This window comes from Rattus norvegicus, chromosome 4, assembly GCF_021556685.1.
Source record: "Rattus norvegicus strain SHRSP/BbbUtx chromosome 4, alternate assembly SHRSP_T2T, whole genome shotgun sequence".
Taxonomy (NCBI): Eukaryota; Metazoa; Chordata; class Mammalia; order Rodentia; family Muridae; genus Rattus; species Rattus norvegicus.
In genome coordinates this window covers 183365224-183385811 of record NC_141537.1, presented here as the reverse complement: position 1 = coordinate 183385811, position 20588 = coordinate 183365224, and the positions used below count along the sequence as shown (strand labels likewise).

Genomic DNA, 20588 nt, shown 5'->3' with positions numbered 1-20588 from the left:
GATGTAGAGCAGGCTGTACCTCAGTGTGGATGTAGGGGAGGCTGTACCTCAGTGTGGATGTAGGGGAGGCTGTACCTCAGTGTGGAGGTAGAGGAGGCTGTACCTCAGTGTGGATGTAGAGCAGGCTGTACCTCAGTGTGGAGGTAGAGGAGGCTGTACCTCAGTGTGGATGTAGAGCAGGCTGTACCTCAGTGTGGATGAAGAGCAGGCTGTTCCTCAGTGTGGATGTAGGGGAGGCTGTACCTCAGTGTGGAGGTAGAGGAGGCTGTACCTCAGTATGGATGTAGAGCAGGCTGTACCTCAGTGTGGAGGTAGAGGAGGCTGTACCTCAGTGTGGATGTAGAGCAGGCTGTACCTCAGTGTGGATATAGAGCAGGCTATACCTCAGTGTGGATGTAGAGCAGGCTGTACCTCAGTGTGGATGTAGAGCAGGCTGTACCTCAGTGTGGATGTAGAGCAGGCTGTACCTCAGTGTGGATGTAGGGGAGGCTGTACCTCAGTGTGGATGTAGGGCAGGCTGTACCTCAGTGTGGATGTAGGGGAGGCTGTACCTCAGTATGGATGTAGAGCAGGCTGTACCTCAGTGTGGATGTAGGGGAGGCTGTACCTCAGTATGGATGTAGAGCAGGCTGTACCTCAGTGTGGATGTAGAGCAGGCTGTACCTCAGTGTGGATGTAGAGCAGGCTGTACCTCAGTGTGGATGTAGGGGAGGCTGTACCTCAGTGTGGAGGTAGAGCAGGCTGTACCTCAGTGTGGATGTAGAGCAGGCTGTACCTCAGTATGGATGTAGAGCAGGCTGTACCTCAGTGTGGATGTAGGGGAGGCTGTACCTCAGTGTGGATGTAGAGCAGGCTGTACCTCAGTATGGATGTAGAGCAGGCTGTACCTCAGTGTGGATGTAGAGCAGGCTGTTCCTCAGTGTGAATGTAGAGCAGGCTGTACCTCAGTATGGATGTAGAGCAGGCTGTACCTCAGTGTGGATGTAGGGGAGGCTGTACCTCAGTGTGGAGGTAGAGCAGGCTGTACCTCAGTGTGGATGTAGAGCAGGCTGTACCTCAGTGTGGATGTAGAGCAGGCTATACCTCAGTGTGGATGTAGAGCAGGCTGTACCTCAGTGTGGATGTAGAGCAGGCTGTACCTCAGTGTGGATGTAGAGCAGGCTGTTCCTCAGTGTGGATGTAGAGCAGGCTGTACCTCAGTGTGGAGGTAGAGGAGGCTGTACCTCAGTGTGGATGTAGAGCAGGCTGTACCTCAGTGTGGATGTAGAGCAGGCTGTTCCTCAGTGTGGATGTAGAGCAGGCTGTACCTCAGTGTGGAGGTAGAGCAGGCTGTACCTCAGTGTGGATGTAGGGGAGGCTGTACCTCAGTGTGGAGGTAGAGCAGGCTGTACCTCAGTGTGGATGTAGAGCAGGCTGTACCTCAGTATGGATGTAGAGCAGGCTGTACCTCAGTGTGGATGTAGGGGAGGCTGTACCTCAGTGTGGAGGTAGAGCAGGCTGTACCTCAGTATGGATGTAGAGCAGGCTGTACCTCAGTGTGGATGTAGAGCAGGCTGTTCCTCAGTGTGGATGTAGAGCAGGCTGTACCTCAGTATGGATGTAGAGCAGGCTGTACCTCAGTGTGGATGTAGGGGAGGCTGTACCTCAGTGTGGAGGTAGAGCAGGCTGTACCTCAGTGTGGATGTAGAGCAGGCTGTACCTCAGTGTGGATGTAGAGCAGGCTATACCTCAGTGTGGATGTAGGGGAGGCTGTACCTCAGTGTGGATGTAGAGCAGGCTGTACCTCAGTGTGGATGTAGAGCAGGCTGTTCCTCAGTGTGGATGTAGAGCAGGCTGTACCTCAGTGTGGAGGTAGAGGAGGCTGTACCTCAGTGTGGATGTAGAGCAGGCTGTACCTCAGTGTGGAGGTAGAGCAGGCTGTTCCTCAGTGTGGATGTAGAGCAGGCTGTACCTCAGTGTGGAGGTAGAGGAGGCTGTACCTCAGTATGGATGTAGAGCAGGCTGTACCTCAGTGTGGATGTAGAGCAGGCTGTACCTCAGTGTGGAGGTAGAGGAGGCTGTACCTCAGTGTGGATGTAGAGCAGGCTGTACCTCAGTGTGGATGTAGAGCAGGCTGTACCTCAGTGTGGAGGTAGAGGAGGCTGTACCTCAGTGTGGATGTAGAGCAGGCTGTACCTCAGTGTGGAGGTAGAGCAGGCTGTACCTCAGTGTGGATGTAGAGCAGGCTGTACCTCAGTGTGGAGGTAGAGCAGGCTGTACCTCAGTGTGGATGTAGAGCAGGCTGTACCTCAGTGTGGAGGTAGAGGAGGCTGTACCTCAGTATGGATGTAGAGCAGCCTGTTCCTCAGTGTGGATGAAGGGGAGGCTGTACCCCACTGTAGATATAGAACAGCATTCCTCTTCTCAGCATTTAAAGGCAGCTAATGTGTACATATCCTTTACATATTGATTTTACTTGTTTAGCTAGCTTCTTTCAAGTAAATGAGTGGGAAAGGATAACATTAAATTCAGAGACTTTTCCACATTTTGTTACGTAGAAGTATTGGCATACGCAGGAGCTGTCCTTACACATTTTATTATTTAATTTTATTTCAAGAGCATAACCTTTACTGAATACCACTTTTCTCTAAGGCTGTTAAAGTCTGCTTTGATAAAACTTTATTCGTCCATCTCTCCATTTTTTGCTGTATTAATGCCTCTTTATAGTAAGAACCAGATCAGACTGAGAGAAAACTGCTGGCCCAAATAGTTTTATTAATATATTACAGCTATCTAGGGACTGTTTTCTCCAAATTCCAATTTGTGATGTTCCTCAAGAATACACGGTGTTGGTTGGGCTGGAGAGATGGCTTAGTGGTTAGGAGTATTGGCTGCTCTTCCAGAGGACCCCAGGAGTAGCTCACAAGGGCTGTAACTCCCTTTCCAGGAGATCTGATCCCCTCTTCTGGCCACAGAGGGCATAGCACACATGTGCTACACAGACATATATATAGACAAATACCCAAAAATCTAAAATAAAAATGTTAAAAAAAAAAAAAAAACATGGTGTTTACGCCTATTTAGTGTTAATGAGATGAGCCTCTCCATTAAGTAAGGATTCCCATGCTTGGTATCCACAAATACCAACAGAAATGTTGACATCATGAGGCTGCCCTTCCTGTGTAAACAAGAAATAAATGGAAATTCTGACTGTGGTCTCTCCCCTTTCTTACACCAAGTCGACTAGTAGGAAGTTAACTACTAACATTTGGAATCTGAGAAAGATTATTACTAGGTTCTATGAGTTTTATTCTCATCAGAAATAGTTGGGAAAAAAGAGCACAGGTGGCTATGGGTCCTTCGTTGGCACAGGTAAACAAATGAGGTCCATTATTGCTAATACCACAGTCTCTAGTACAAGTAGCAGAGGCACCTGCTGTGCTGTCCCTTCTCGGAAGTGATTAAGAAGGTATAATCTTTGAACGCTTGAGGGAAATCCAATTGTGGGGAGGCAGGGGTACAAGAAAGAATCAAATTTTCTGGTTTCAAGGCATGGGTAATATTTAGATGCTATGTTAGGGTTTTCACATCTAAAGCAGAAGTGGGGAACTGACTCTGGAAGCTACATGGTAGGAGTTTTAAGAGACATAATACTACTAATAATTCATCTAGCTCCGTTCATTTTTGCCTCCTAATGAGTGAGTGTGTGTGTGTGTGTGTGTGTGTGTGTGTGTGTGTGTGTGTGTGTGTGTTATTTCTTTGGAGGCACACAGTGGTTTGATCTGATAGAAAAGTTGCAAACCTTACCTTTTTGTATTTATTCTAAATCTTACTTTCCCCGGGCAAAATTTTTCCAAAGTCTTTATTTTATTACCCCCAAAATGAATGCTTTACATTGGAATCCACAACGTACTATTTTCAGCAATGCCTTCTTCCAGACCAGGAGCTGTATGGGTGGTTCATCCCCTTCCCACGTCAGCCTGTCAACTGGATACACACCAGCTGGTTTCTGTTGCACGGAAGCTCTCTGGATCTAGGATTGAGGCATGATTTGATTGAGAAAAATAAATTGCATTTAGAACCCCGGAAGGACCCAGATGTTCGCTGAGCACATTAAGTCTAGGATATGAATTCTCTATTGCATACACTCCTTCATTTCTAGTGTCCCCAACTTCTCGTATGCGTGAAGAGCTTCCTCACAGAATTCAATAATAGGAGACATTGTCACCGGACAGTGCTGGTGCATTCAAATTAGGCACTTGGGGAGGATAGTTGCAAGCTGGATGTTTACTGGGACCAGGGCCAAGTCCTCAGGCCAGTGACAATGGCAGAACCTGCATTGCTACCCCTGAGAGGAAAAGGTCCTGCAGGAAGCTATCTTGAGGCTGAGACAAGAGGGTGTGGACTTTTCAGACCTTCTGGGTTTCATAAGGAGGTTGTGCCCTGCCAACACCTCCCCACCAAAAAACCAACAGCAATAGTGGAAACCATTGAAGAGCCCACCTACATAACTTTGCTGCTGGAAAAAGAGGCAGAATTCTCAAACGTACCTACGCCCCCGACTACCAGTAAGCCAAGGGCAGAGAATTGAATGAAGATGTGTGACCCTGAGGGTGTGCGTTTGCTGGCTTGGTAGAGCTAGAACTGGTGTAAAGCAGAGCTTTGTAGACCTTCACATTTGTGGGCTTGTTCCAGGGACTGTACTTACGAGTAGTATCCAGTTCAAGTATCCTGAAATGGTATAGGAGTGGCTCCTCTGGTGTAGCTCCTGAGTGGTGGCTGGCACACACAGCTCATCCTGGGCTGCAAACACTGGACTCCTAGCTCTACACTCCTGCCCTGTCCGTATTATAAATTTCCTGTTTGGCACTGTCCAGCAGACTCTATAGAAGTGAGCTGGCCTGCCCCAGCCTGGCCCCCTCTTCCCCATGTTCCAGGCTTGGATGCCCACCCTAAGCGTAGCCTTGCTGCCAGTTGCTTCTTTCCAGGTCCCAGTCACTGCCACCATCTGACACTATTCCTTTTGTCCCTTGGTTCTCAATGTCCTGTCATAACTGAGCAGGCCACTGGGTCCAGAAGCAGAGCCTGGCCCTCATGGGGACACATGTTGCCATTTACTGTACACTTTGGAATTTCAACCCTGAGCTCTAATACTCTCATGAAGGCCTCTCCAGCATCTTAACAAAGTTGCCTCCTCTCCTAAAAGACTCCTATAGTTAGAGTGGCAATACAAACTCACATTGTGTGGCCATCAGGGTTCCGCTGAAGACTTCTAGTCTACAATCTCTTCTCCCGCTTTTCTGTCTCAGGAGACAGACTTTTGCTGCCACAGCAACTATAGGTGGTAGCTGGGAAATAAAACAAAGCCAAACAAAATCCCAAAACTTTCTTATTTAATATTTGAAACAGACATGGGTGTCTGGTCCCCCATGTTCCCAAGCATCCTGCCTGTATTTTGGGTTCCTTAACCGTATGCAGAACCTCAGCGAATTACCGAAAAACAGCCAAGGACAATGCTGTTCTTTCTTTTCCCGTTGTTCCTCCTTTGCATGAACCGTACAGCCCCTATCATTCACAGGCTGAATCTTCCCTTGCGCATCACTTCTGTGCCATTATGCGCCACGCGTGATGATTTCTTCACTGTGCTTTGACAGTCGGGTGGGTTAATTGCATTGAAACTGCTCTCTGTCTAATGAGAACCGAGCAGGGGGCTGTGCTCCTGCTGTGCCCAGCAGAGCCTCCTCCGAGGTTCAGGAGAAGGTTGCTGGCTGTCTTGTTGCAGAATTCATTATCTTCTAAGTGCATCCACAATACACAGAAGTTATCCAGCTAAGTATTTGGAAGGGGTGAATTTTTTCCTGAGCACATTTACTCGTGTGTGTGTGTGTGTGTGTGTGTGTGTGTGTGTGTGTGTGTGTGTGTGGTGTGCCTGTGTGTGTGCCTGTGTGTGTGCCTGTGTGTGTGCCTGTGTGTGTGCACATGTATGTGGAGGCCCATGGTTGAAGCCATCTTACTATTTGAGACAGTCTCTCCCCAGACCGGTTTATTTAGCCTCAGGGACCTTCCACCACTTAGCACTGGTACATCCCCTGCTTTTTACACGAGTACTGGAATCGAACTCAGCTCTTCATGTTTGTTCATGAAGAAGCCTATTACCCTCTCAGCAGCCCCTCTCTATGTAGTTACAGTCTCCAGCTGAATGGGCCAGGATGGTTGTGTTGAGGCCTCTTGCTCTGTTTTTAGGAGACTTCTTCCTACCCAAGGAACATTCTTCCATGTTGGCCTGCCCTGGATTTAACCTGGGGCAGGAATCCTGGGTTGGTTACAGGATAGGTGAGCAGTGCTGTCTGGTTCGGTTATAAGGCTGGTGATGAGTGTAGGGGAGGACAGGAAGAATTCTAGAAACAGCAGGATGGAGTCTGGGCTTGATTGCCCCCTGCAGAGCAAGGGTGCCTCTGCTAGTGTGTTTGTCCTGGCTGTGTGCCTTACTTATGTCTCGGGGAATGGAGAAGACTTCATTTAAAGTGTAAGGACGCTGTTTTCAGACTGAGATGGAGTGAATCCATTACTAACAGTAAATGCAGTTAGTAAATGTTCAGAGCATCCTTAAAGCTGGCTTTTGCACCTTTTTTTTTTTTTTTGTCTTAAAAACATCAGCGATTGAGGGGAGCTCTGGGGTGCTTCTTCCCAGAGACATGCTTCCTTCCCTCCCCAGCTCGGTTCTCTACAGCTCTGCCTCAGAGGCCAGGCTCTGGTCTCTGGGGACTCGGGCTGGGTGGTGTCCCCTGTGCCTGCATTGTTTCCAGAAGAGAGTTGGATGTCCTAGAACACCCTGTGTGTTTTTAGATTCTGCTCAGACTGAGAACCTGGCAGCGTGCTTAGTTGAGCTGTGGAATTCTGGGCTGAGGCCGGTCTCTCCATAAAGTTTTAGGTCTTAAAAATGCCACAGAAAAAGCCAGCATGGAACTTTCCTTCCAGTGGGTAGCCTGTCTTGGGGGTCACAGGCACTTTTCTGATATATGTCCGAGAAGGCAAAGCCAAAGGTTTGAACTGGAATAGGAGACTTAATATTTTAAGTTTTGAATGGTATTGTTGTCTCTTTGGAAGTCGGTCCGGTAATGACCCTCAGATCTATTTTTGGAAACCTGTGACAGATGACGACTATGAAGTAGCCAGTACAGTGACCAGCTTTCCTGTAACGATTTGTCTCTGTGGGACACACAATTAATTATGAACAAGAAATAAGTTATATAGCTCATGGCACATTTATCTGTTACAGCGTTTCATAAACAAGATTATTCACGGGTGTTTCTCAATTCTGCCTTCGCTACGTGATGATCTGATAATTCAGAACAAGACGAAGCTGTGTTAAGGACTTGGTGGGGTATTTCATACTGAATTTTAGATTGTTTGTAGTAAGGCAGGTTGAAGGATCCTAGCTTTGCTTTTATGTAATGTTTTACCATAAAAGTTGAATTTTTTTTTTTTTTGGTTCTTTTTTTTTTTTTTCGGAGCTGGGGACCGAACCCAGGGCCTTGCGCTTCCTAGGCAAGCGCTCTACCACTGAGCTAAATCCCCAGCCCCAAAAGTTGAATTTTTAAGTAGAAATTTAGAAATTGGATTTTTTTTTCTTTTACTGCGTTGAATGCCCTTCTTCCACGTTACCCTCCCTGCAACATCACGGTAGTGGTAGTGATGGTCTGGCCTCTTCACAGCTGTTTAATTCTCAGTAGACTGGAGAGCATATTATCAAGAACAGCAGAAAGAAAATTGAGTTTCCAGGTTTTCCTGTTAGAGGTAGCATTTTTTTTTTTTTTGCAGTCTTCCTTTATATGTTTGTTGTGTGTGTACACAGACTAGGTTATGTTTTTTCTGTATGTAAGAGAGCGGTGTATGTGTGTTTGTGTGTGTGAATGTGTCTGTTTGTGTGTGTGTAGTGTGTGTGTGTGGTGTGTGTGTGTGTGTGAATGTGTGTGTGTGTGGGTGTGTGGTGTGTGGTGTCTGTGTATGGTGGTATGTGGGTGTGTGTGATGTGTGTGGTGTGTGTGTGTGTGTGTGGTGTGTGTGTGTGTGTGTGAATGTGTCTGTTTGTGTGTGTGTGTGTGTGTGGTGTGGTGTCTGTGTATGGTGGTGTGTGTGTGTGTCTGGTGTGTGTATGGTGTGGTGTGTGTATGTGTGTCTGGTGTGTGTATGGTGTGGTGCGGTGTGTGTGTGTGTGTGTGTGTGTGTGTGTGTGTGTGTACACTCCTGCACACATGTGAAGGTCAGAGGAGGATACTGGGTATCTCGTACTCTAGCTCTCCCTGCCTTATTTCCTTATGATAGGGTCTCCCCCAAAACCCAGATCTGGAGTGGCAGGCAGAAAGCCTAGCAGTGCTGTCTGCTCTCCACCTACTATGGCCATGCCTAGTTTTCTATGCAGGCGCTGAGATCAGAACTTACGTCCTCGTAACTGCAAGGCTAACCGTTCTACTGAATGAGCCATCTTCCCAGCCTCTGACTGGCTCCCTTTTAAGGTCTTGTTCTGGTTTTTGGTCTTTGTACATGTCCATCTGCAAAGGGGAGATGTGTGTAGGTTTGTTTTGCTTGTTGTGCTTGGGATGTGTTAAGAATCACAACCTTGGGGACTGGGCTCTTTCCCATCTGGAAATTCAGTACTGTTTTTCTTCAGTGTTTCTCCCTGGGAACTTCTGGGCCTCCTGCTAAATGTGCTGACTTTCTCATTTCCCTCCATCCCTACTTCCCTGCCCTCACAGTATTGTCTTGTTCTTTTTTTTAAAATGTTTTTTATTAGACATATTTCTTTATTTACATTTCAAATAGTACTCTCTTTCCCAGTTTCCTGTTCATAAGCCCGCATCCCTACCCTCTTCCCCATATGGATGTTCCCCTGATCCACCTCCCTTACTGTCCTCCCCCCAATATTCCCCTGCACTGGGGGTCCAACCTTGGCAGGACCAAGGGCTTCCCCTTCCACTGGTGCCCCAACAAGGCTATTCTCTGCTACTTATGCAGTTGGAACCCAGGGTCACTCCATGTATAGTCTTTGGGTAGTGGCTTAGTCCCTGGAAGCTCTGGTTGGTTGGCATTGTTGTTCTTATGGGGTTGCAAGCCCCTTCAGCTTTTTCAATCCTTCATCTAATTCCCCTAAGATGAAGACCTGTTCTCAGTTCAATGATTTGCTGATAGCATTGACCTCTGTATTAGACATGCTCTGGATGTGTCTCTCAGGACAGATCTATATCCGGTCCCTTTCAACACGCACTTTTTAGCTTCATCAATCTTAACTAGTTTTGGTGGTTGTATATATATGGGCCACAGGTTGGGGCAGGCTCTGAATGGCCATTCCTTCAGTCTCTGCTCTAAACTTTGCCCCCCATCCCCTCCTAAGGGTATTCTTGTTCCCCTTTTAAGAAGGAGTGAAGCATCTGCATTTTGGTCATCCTTCTTGAGTTTCATGTGTTCTGTGCATCTTGAGTAATTCAAGCTAATATCCACTTATCAATGAGTGCATACCAAGTGTGTTTTCCTGTGATTGGGTTACCTCACTCAGGATGATATTTTCTAGTTCATTCCATTTGCCTATGAATTTCATGAAGTCATTGTTTTTGATAGCGGAGCAGTACTCCGTTGTGTAGATGTACCACATTTTCTGTATCCATTCCTCTGTTGAAGGGCATCTGGGTTCTGGTTCAACTCCATCAGATCCCTCAACGTCTGTCTTTGTGCTGTCTGTAAATCTGTCTGTGGATCTTAGACTTCATTTGCACACACCTTATTTTTATTACTTATTATTCTTAAAAGCCTTTATTGTTTGCATTCAGATCTACTTGGACTTTTTATATGATTTTTCTTTTCATACTTTTTTGTCAATTCTTTAGACGTTGTGGAGGGAGAGAATAGGAATTAGTATAAGCGCACACACTGGCTTGTCTAGCGCCATGTTTACTGGGGAAATAATAAATGTCCTACAAAGAGGCCCACGCATCTGGCCCATGGATTATGATCCACTTATCTTTTACTTTGAAGACAGGGTCTCACTGTGTTCCTTGGGTTGACTGGAACTCATAGAGAGCCTCCTGCCTCTGCCTCCATGCCTGGGTCTTGCATAACTTTTAAAGGCAGGAGGAGAAAGTGTTCAGATCTAAACTGTGGAATGTTTAAACTGTGAGCTGCAGTGAGACCATTGCTTTCCGGCAGGATCACAAATGGGTCCAAACATGGTAGTGTGGTGTAGAACCATGGCCTCAGCTCTGTCTCAGATCCTCCATGTTTGTAAATACGACTTCAGTCTTGCCCCTGTGCTTAGCAAGAATGAAGACCAGTATGCAGATCTAGAAGGACTCCATGGAAATTTCCCAGCCTTCGGCAAATCAGCCTCACAGGGAAACCAGTTTACTATCTAAACTGCCTGTCATTTCTTCCCCACATCTTGGCTTCTCTGAAATTGGGGCACAGATTCCAATTGTAATTTCAGATATTTTTTTATCCTTATAAATAAGAACATGGCACATTGGAAAGTTGGTGGCATTTTAGAATTGGTAAAATTTGACAGTTTGCACTTGCATTTTAGATAATTCTGGTCTAATTTGTGGGCCTGATTTTGCGCTCTGTTTGTTTTTAATCTGTAGATCTTTGGTATGTTGTCTTCTTTGGGTTTTTTTTTTCTTAGCGCTGAGCTCATCTGTCTGTGGATTTTGTGTGGATCCTTAGATGTCTGGGCTGCATGATCTCTGTAGATGTCTTTTCCATGGGCATAATGTAACACCCAGGAGTAACTCAAGTGTACATGAGGTGACAATGAGGGTGCAATCATTCCAATGCCAGCTAACTGTCAGGGACAGGAGGATCTTTCTATCTGCCCTCTTGGGTGATCCTTGCACTGTGTTCTTGGGTTTCAGTGCCTGCCAGGCCATGAGCTAGAAGGGCCTTGCTCAGCAGTTGCTGTCACAGTCCCCTTGTGTTTTATTAGTTTGTTTAGAAGCCTCAGGAAGGTGTATCTGCAATGTTGCTAGGAAAGGAAATCTCCTGCCTTTTTCTGGCCTTTAGCTGCAGGAAGTGTGGGGGCTTAGAATCCTCCGTGTTGGAATTCTATCTGAGTAGCTTTTTAAACCAAGGGTGTATATCTTAAGGAAAAAAAAACTACCATTCTGAGGACTCTGTAATCTGAAAATGAATCTACACAGTGCTCTCTGATGCTCATTAGAGATCTCAAACATTTCTGCCTTCCCCGCCCTTGTGGATTCCTCTAGACTCTTTTCTGTGGGCTTGTCACACACTTGCAGATGTTAGATGAAGCGTCTCATCACTGTGACAAGCAGGAAAATCTGTTTTGGTTCATGGTTTCAGAGGCCTCAGGTGTGGTCAACTGGCATGGCAGAGGAGACCATGTGGTGTTAGGAAGCAAAGAGAAGTAACAACCCCCAGCAGAAGACACTTGGGTACCATTAGGTACCCATCTTCCACACTAAGTCACAGACCTCAAGTTCATCATTGGATCAAGCTTGGTCAGATCAGATCTGTCATCATCTACTCTTGTCTGAAAACAGCAAGACAGAGAAGGACTGGTTCAGGTTCAAGGCCAGCCTGAGCTACATAGAGAGACCCTGTCTCAAAATAGAATAAAATAAAATAAAATCTGAAAATGCATTAATATATTTTTAGAATTAATATGATTTTTATAAATCACTGCCATATTAATTAATTAATTGGGTGCTATTAATGAACAACTTTAAAAACAGTATTGCTGTTTGTTGAAATGTACTGCGGCCACATTGTACAGATTCAGGAGCTGAAATAAATGGTTCAAAGCCAAGCTTTAAGTAGAGTTGCTCCTAAAGTGGAGATTATAAGTAATAGGAATCTGGCATGACTGTTAGAGTGTAACACACTGAGTGTAACACACTGAGAATAGCTACATCGTTATAAACACTGTTTTTTATTATTCTAGCTATGATTATTGAAGGCAAACAGTCACTGACATGTTTTCCTGTAAGATCAATACCTAATAAAAATCAGTTCGTGTGCAGTAGTGAATATTATTTAGCATTGGGATGAATCTGGGCTCAATTGTGGCTCTCTAGATTTTTCATTTATGTGTTTACAACAAGAAATATTTTTATATAAGTAAATAGATGAGAGAGGATTGTTTTTAAAAAATATCTTTGAATTTCCTTTGGGCTATGTGCCAAGAAGTCACTTACTGATCTTCTCTGAGATCAGTTAATGATCTGTCAGTGAGCAGTACCATTTAATATCACTTTGGTTTTATCCAAAGAATTCAACTGGAAACTACTACACTATGGTATACCTGTGGAGATCAGAGGACATGTTTTGAGAGTGGTTTTCTTTTCTACCTTGTGGGTCCTGAGGATGAAACTCTCTTTCCCCTTATATCCTTAGGGAGGCAATAAAAACAAAATTATTAAGTCTTGTGATCACTACTATAAATTATCAACTTAATAGAAATTAGAATCTCCTTGGAGATGGGCCTGTGGGCCTGACTGCTGAAGACAATTTTATTAGGTTTATTGAGGCAGGGCAACCCAACCACTGTAGGTGACCCCATTGCCTAGAAGGGGATCCTGGTTTATATAAAATGGAGAAAGTGAATGGAGCACTAGGCTTGTGTCTGTTTCTGACTGTGAATGTTATGTGACCAGTGGCTTCAAGCTCCTACCCCTGTGGATTCCCCACCATGATAAATTGTAACCTGGAGCTTTGAGCTAAACCAAAAATAAGACAAAACAAAACCCTTCTCATTTAAGTAGTTTTTGTTACAGTATTTTATCACATCAACAGTAAGAGAAACTAAGTCAGTACTCAGGACTTAGGTTGTCTGCTTTAGGTATGAGGTAAACTAGTCATGTCATTAAACAACACATCATTTTTGTTAGAAAGACCTACTGTCAGAAAAGTGTCTTCATTTTGTGTTGCTATGACATAATACTGCAGACTAGGTAATTTATAAAGCACATCAGTATATTCTATCAGAGATCTTTAGGCTGGAGAATTCAAAATGGAAGCACTAACAGGTTAGGTCTCTGTCTCTCAGCTTCCACACGGCACCTTGAACTCAGCCCTGCATAGGGGAGAGATGGTCTCATGATGGCATCAGTGTATCACAAAGGGGCCACAGAGAGAAAGCGAGAGAGAGAGAGAGAGAGAGAGAGAGAGAGAGAGAGAGAGAGAGAGAGAGAGAGGAGATCTCATGATGGCATCAATGTATCAGGAAGGGGCTACAGAGAGAGAGAGAGAGAGAGAGAGAGAGAGAGAGAGAGAGAGAGAGAGAGAGAGAGTCTGTCTCCTGATGGCATCAGTGTATCACAAAGGGACCACACAGAGAGAGATGGTCTCACGGTAGCATCAATGTATCACTAAGGAACCATTCTATGTTTCACAAACATCTCATTCACCCTCACATCTCAACACTGCAGCACAAGTGACTACATCTGAGGCGTGCAAGTTTTGAGGGGGCAGGGCAAGCTGTACCAACTGTGGCTTCTCAGATGTGGATATGCATAATCTCCATTTTCTTTAAATGAGCAATGAAGCTGGCAGTCACAGGGAGACAGCTTGTGGTATTATGTATAGTGCTAAGATCTAGATTTTCCAGCAAGGAAAATGGACTTTTGGAAAGTGGCCAGTTGTATGTGCTGGCTACAAAAAAGTAGATACTAGGTAAATAAGGAGAGAGAGAGAGAGAGAGAGAGAGAGAGAGAGAGAGAGAGAGAGAGAGAGAGAGAGAAAGAGAGAGATAGAGAGAGGAACAAGAAGGAGAAGGGTCACAGGGGGAGTCTGTCAAGTGGCCCTGCTCTGAGGACTGGCCAGTGAGGCAGAATTTCTTCTTTAGAGGCAAGGTTCCTTTTTGAGGACCCCAAGCTTTCTCATAAGACCACAGTCACCAGATAAGGCACACATTTGCCAGTGGCCCTAGTGTCTCAGTCAGATAGTAGAAATCCTTTGGCATCAGAACACAGAAGGTGTTGCTCTCAACACCTGGTGCCATTAGAATGTATGATGTAAGCCCAGTTTGAACTTAATATTAATAGTCCTTTGCTTTAATATCCCTCTAATCCCTTTAGAGTCTTGCAACACTCCTTCTGAACACACCCCCCCACCCCTCTTAACCTTTGAAAAACGAGTAACTTTTCTAATTACTTCCCCTAAAATAACCTCCGTAGGGTTCAGGTAAGTGAGAGCAAAGATGCCTGAGGCCACAGTAGTCAATGATACACATTGGTCTCATCAGCACCTTCTGGTTTATGCCTCCTGGCTCCTGAGAGAGCCCTGAAATAGGAACCTCATTTGATGACTGCAGAGAAGACCAGCCACAGCCTGATCAGTGCAGACTGATTGGCAGGCAGTGAGAGTTCCAGGAGCCAGGGGCTTACAAGGGACTGCTGTTTTTGCAGGCCTGAAGGTTTCCTGTAGACCTTGGCAATGTGGTGCAGGCTGGGTTTAAAGTGGTTCAGCCGGAAGCCAGCTGGCTTTGCGTCAGCTGCTGGTGACACAATGGGAACAGGGTGGAGATAGGGAAGCACACTTGGGAACAGGACAGGCTCTGAATTCCACGTAATGGAGATGGAGAGAGACCTGCCCACTAGCAAGGTTATTAGTAAGGTGGACAGCCCAGAACAGTGTCCTTTTGGCTCTTAACCCTCATGCCCTGAGGGTTAATATCATTTTCTTCTCTGTAATAGGGAGACTGGGGGTCTGCAGACAGATAAGGAAAGTGTTTAGTTAGTGATGGTTCACAGTTTGGGGGTACAGCAGGGAAGTCACTGTGGCCAGAACATGAGGCAGGTGGTCACTTTGTGGAAATGACCGGTTAGGAAGCAGAGAGAGAAGAATGCTGGCACTGAACCCATTTTCTTCTTTTTACTGTCAGGAAACCCAGCCTAGAGATGGTGCCACCCATGTTCTGGGTGGGGGGGTTCACTCCTCAGTTAAATCTTTCTGGAAACTCCCCAACGGACATGCCAGGGCTGTGTCTCCTGGGTGATTCCAAATCCAGTCAAGTCGACAGTGAAGACAGGTCAGCAGAACGAACGAGTCAGGGTTACGTTCCTGAAAAGCTATTAGTAAAATTTGGGTAAATATGGAGGCACCGTGAAGGGAGCTCTGGGCACACCCTGGAAGGCAGTTGCACTTCTAGGGAAGTGTCTTCCAGCAGAGTGGTCACAGTACCATGTGCACCATTCCTGCAATGAAAGATGGGTGATGGGGCTGGAGAGATGGCTCAGTGGTTAGGAGCACTGACTGCTCTCCCAGAGGTCCTGAGTTCAAATCCCAGCAACCACATGGTGGCCCACAACCATCTGTAATGAGATCTGATGCCCTCTTCTGGTGCGTCTGAAGACAGCGACAGTGTACTCATATATAATAAATAAATCTTGAAAGAAAGAAAGAAGAGTGATGACAGACAGAACAGTTCTGGGAAGTGGGAGTTCACCCGGATTCCTCATCCAGTTTTGTTCCCTTTCTTTTGAAAAGCCGTTTGAAATTTCTGGTTGACAGCTTGTCCTCTGAGCAGGGTCTTGTAAGTTCCTGTCATCCTAGCCTCTGTGAGGGGAGGGTGAGGGAGGAAGAGCAGCCTGGACGACTTAGGGAACCCTCGTCGTAAGATGATAGCAAACATCCTCACGTGTTGCTTGGTCTACAGCACTCTCGAAGCGTTTGCAAGGCCTCAGTCCTTAAGGCTGTCAAAAAACATCTAGAAGCATTCGTGTTTTAAAGTTGCTGTTATTTTTGGTACAAAGACGTGAACCCAAGTCCTTGTACCTTCTCAGCAGGCAGACCCTCTACCAGTGAGCTACATCCCTAGGCCCTGAACGTGCTTGTATCTAGAAATTTCAACTTACTTCTTCATTGGAGATGCATTTTTATATTCTTTTTCTATTGTGTCTGGTGTGAGAATCTTTTCTTCCTTGATTTTTTTTTCTTTCCACCCCTCTGCCTACACTGTTGTTTCCACTTCTGAGGTTCCAGATATTGCAGCAAAAGTGGTTTTATATGGATTATCTTGACCTGGGTGTTGGGGCTCAGCCCTGCAAAACCTAGGAAGCTGGGGCAAGAGTTTGAGACCAGTCTGGGCTATGGAGTGAGATCCACTCTCAACTTTTCCCTCCCCACAGAAAAACAAAAGATAAAGCTCATGTTATTTTATCAAAATATATACAACCTTGCAATGTTTCTATGAATGTTTTAGTAGTCCCATTTTACAGAACAGAAGTTGAGGCCGAGAGGATGAATGCCCAGTAAATTGAAGAGTTGGTGGCATCTGTATGTGAGTTCCAGTGGTCTGACCACAGCACTCACCTCCTTGCAGCCACTCTGTCCTATTGTCTACTACTTAAACATCTCTACTACTCTGAACTTTTGCTGTCCTCATGTTTGCATTGTGTGTGTGTGTGTGTGTGTGTGTGTGTGTGTGTGTGTGTGTGTGTTATAGTTAGGTAAAATTTTTACTTTATGATATATAATGTCAAATAAACCAAAACAGCATTGGTTTTTTTCCCCCTCGCTTGGCTGGAGAGACATCTCATCAGTTACGAATACTTGCTACTCTTGCAGAGGACCCTGATTTGACTCCCAGCACCCAGACAGTGGCTCACAACCTTCTATAACTCCAGTTCTAGGGTGTCTGATGCTCTCTCCTGGAGTTCAGAGGCACTGGGCATGCATGTACTGCACAGACATAAACGCAAGTAAAGTACTCATACACATAAAATAAAAAGGAATTAGCTAACTTCTTTTCCTTGTTTCTATCTTTGATCCCTAGATTCCTTCTCAGTGGTTTCTTTTTCTCAAGTAGGTCTTGTTTGAAGGGCATGCTGTGGGCAGAAGTGACGCTTTCTTATTTATGGCTTTCTTATTTATCACTTCATGTCTTAGGTCATGGGCTGAGGTGAATGCCTGGGTGTGGTGTTGCTGACTGCCTTCATTGTGATGCTGATTTTAGTCACAAAGTTCCAAAATCTGGCCTCCTAGTTGCTGCAAAGGAACAGGCAGGCACCTTTGTGCCTCACGTTGGGTCAGTCTGAGAGCTCAGGAGGACACTATGCATGCTTCTGTCTGTGCTTGCTTATATCTGTGCTTCTTCTGTGGAAACTCTTGTTGGAATGTTCTCCGTAGCACCTAAAGTCTGTGTGTAACGGTGCTGTGTTTGGTGATGGGCACTGTGTCCTGTCTAGGAGTGGGCATTATGGGTAAAAATGCCTTCAAACCGATAGCCATTACCGAGAGTCCAGGAGCTTCTAAGGAGTCATGCATAACACCTGTGGGGACAGTAGGCAGTAGTTGGTGCTGCTGCTGTTCCATTGTTGTTGTTGGTGGTAAGAGTCGTATCAGGATTGCTGTTGGTAGTGGTAGTACTGTTGTTGATGTTGTTGTTGGTGCTAGTGTAGCTGCTGGTGGTGGTGCTGCTGGAGGCAGTGGCATTGGTGGTATTGGGCGTTGGGCCATGTTGACATTGTTTGGAGGGTGTTTGTTGGTTAGGAACTTGTTCAGATGATCTCTGAAGTGACTTTCATCCAAATCATCCCTGTGGTTTTCAGCCTGTTTATAACTTCCTTTCCCTCTGTGCCATTCATGTGTATTTCTTTAATAACACGCAGTCAGTTGGCATGCGCCAACCTGATGTCTTACTCCTGAGCTGTGTTCATTCATTTGTTTATGAGATCCTTATAGTACAGGGCACAGTGCTAGGATGGCTCTGTCCCCAGAGGAGATCAAAGCGGCTTATTACATCCTCCTTAAGGTGACCTGCACTGTTCCACTCCAGTTGTCATCGCACTTCGTAATTACCCATTTGTGTGCTGTGCCCCTCAGGAGAAGGTCGGGGCTCCAGTCCATTCACCCTCTAATGTGTCCCACAGTGCCAGGCAGCAGCCTGACATGGGAATGGATCTTGGGCAATATTCATTGAGCAAAGACATCTTGTGCTGCTTCAAACTGTCACAACACAGTGCATTCCATATCCCTTGTGAGGAGGTGATCATGAGAAGTTCCAGTACTTAGCCTCAAAGGCATGCTTGATGTGGAGAAGGAGAACACACACACACACACACACACACACACACACACACACACATTTGTGGCAGATGAAAAACAGGAAGGGTTTGTAGGAATGAGATGAGGAAGAGCCTCAGAAAAGAGGGAGACAAAAGGAGAGAACATTTTGGGTCAGCTGGCAAGCAGAGTCAGGAAGGAAGGTAGGCTGGCCACATGTGCAGAAGGCAGTGTTAGAGAGCACAGAAAGACAAAATGCTCGAAAAGGGTGGGTGGTACATGCATACAGAGAGCTGATGTGAGGATCATACAAGGCAACATTCAGAAATAAGTTGTACATAGCCAAGCACATCCATTTATAATGGGATATAGAATGCTTTTTGGCCTCCCTATATCCATGACTGGGGACTTCATAAAGCCCACAGTGCAGATGGCTGGGGCAGAATCTGGCCCGAGGAGGGAGCATCATGAACCTACAGGTTTATGTAGAGGGTCTTGTAACACAATTGGAAATCTGAGACAGTCCATTCATGTTCACAACCCACTTCTTGTATCTATAACATCCAAAATGACAAGTCTATGCAGAGTTCACACACACGCACACACACACACACACACACACACACACACACACACACACACACACACACATAAACAAATGTAACAATAAAAACAAGAGAGAGACAAACAGAAGTTGAATAGCAAGCACCAAGTGGAAATGAGTGAATCTCAGAACCCAGGCGTTGGGTTTGTGCTTAAGCTCCACAGGAACTTCGGTCAAGAAAAAGGAATGTGGGATGAGGGTCATTTCAGGGTTAAATGGAGACCTCTGGCCATGGAGGCTTCCTAAAATATACTCATATATTGAAAAAAAAAGCCAAACTAACTGGAGTCACCAAGTAGCTGGAGAGACAATGCCACAACTAGATATCTTTCAATACAAACAAAGCCTCCAGTGCAGGGATGGTTTCATACCTAGCTGAGCTGGCACCTAACTAGAGTCTTCACTTCTACTGACTGGTTGGCGTTCATGGTACTGAAAGGTACACTGTATACGACCAGAGGAAAAAGGTAAATACCAACCCTGTCCTCTGCAATGGTAACCTGTGGAGTAGTGGCACAAATATTGCTGTAGTAACCGACCAATCCCTGACTGGAGTTAAGGCTCATGCTATGAGATTAGAACCCATGCCTGACACTGCTCCCGTGGCCAAGAGCTGAAGAGTACAGATCACGCACCTATGGAAAAACAAAATGCTATTGATCTGCTAGAGGAGTGTGGCAATAAAATGACTCCTACTGACAGTTTACTGTACCCATAGGTCAGTGGGTTGAGCAGTCATTATCAGAGAACCTTTCTTTTGCAGTAGATGGAAATGAACTCAGAAACCCACAACTGGTCAATGTGTGGAGACTGACAGAGTTTTGGAAAATTCAGCTATAAATAGAATATGTTTATCAAACCCCTTCCCTCAGGGCTCAGGGAGCTACTCAGAAAAGAAGGCAAAAGAGTTTAAAAACTAGAGGGGATGCTTAACACCAAGAAAACTGTGTCTTTCAAACACAATAGGGCTGGTGTACATACGAACTCTCGAGACAGTGGCAGCATACACAGGGCTCCCACAGGTTCAAGCCAGATGGGATCCCAGTGCTGGGGAGAGGAAGTTGACATCAGCTTACACTAATTGTAATCGACATTTACTTGCAAAGGAAAATTTAGTTTTCTCCAATGGAGTCCCACTGGGTTATTAACCACACTTAAGGGTAGACCCCATGCCCAGCAGTAGATGAACCACACAAAACAAGGTCAGTGGCATTTGGGGCTTTTTGTTGTTATTGTTGTTGTTGTTGTTTTGTTTTGTTTTGTTTTAGTAGTCTTTTGTTTGTTTATATTATGGTTTCTGATTTTGTGTTCATATGGTGTGTGTGTGTATGCATTTCTTGTGGGTTTCCCTCCTGCTTTTGAGAGAGAGAGAGAGAGAGAGAGAGAGAGAGAGAGAGAGAGAGAGATTGTAAAATTTTTTTAAAGATTTATTTATTTATTTATTTATTTATTTATTTATTTATTTTATATAAGTACACTGTAGCTGTCTTAACATACCAGAAGAGGGCATCTGATCTCATTACAGATGATTGTGAGCCACCATGTGGTTGCTGGGACTTGACCTCAGGACCTCTGGAAGAGCAGTCAGTGCTCTTAACCACTGAGCCATCTCTCCAGTCCATAAAAAAAAAAATTTAATTGAAAACCTTTTTCAACTAAGAGACAGACAGACAGACAGACAGACAGGTGTGGGGAAGCCTACCAATGGGACATTTTGGGGAGGTCAGGATGCACCAGGCCAAGGAGGGATATTCTGAGTTGATGGCTGTCTCTGAAGAAGTAATGGTCCTTTTCCTGTCCCTGAGAGGGAGACACACTTATAAATGGAGCATGGTTTCCCTTGCAGAAGGGTTATTTCTCTTCTGTTTTAAAAGCTTTTCCTGTGTCTGCAGTTTCTCAGAATAGCCAGCTCTAAATAAGCCTTATCCTAGGAGGTATATTTTGGGGTAACATATGCTAGTCTAAGAATACTAGCAATAGACGACTAGGGAAA

The 20588-nt window shown here is 45.3% G+C and overlaps 1 protein-coding gene across 4 annotated transcripts in view; it reads left to right on the top strand.

Moving 5' to 3' along the window:
• Tmtc1 (transmembrane O-mannosyltransferase targeting cadherins 1) overlaps nt 1-20588 on the top strand; it is a 209708-nt gene that overhangs the window by 48960 nt on the left and 140160 nt on the right.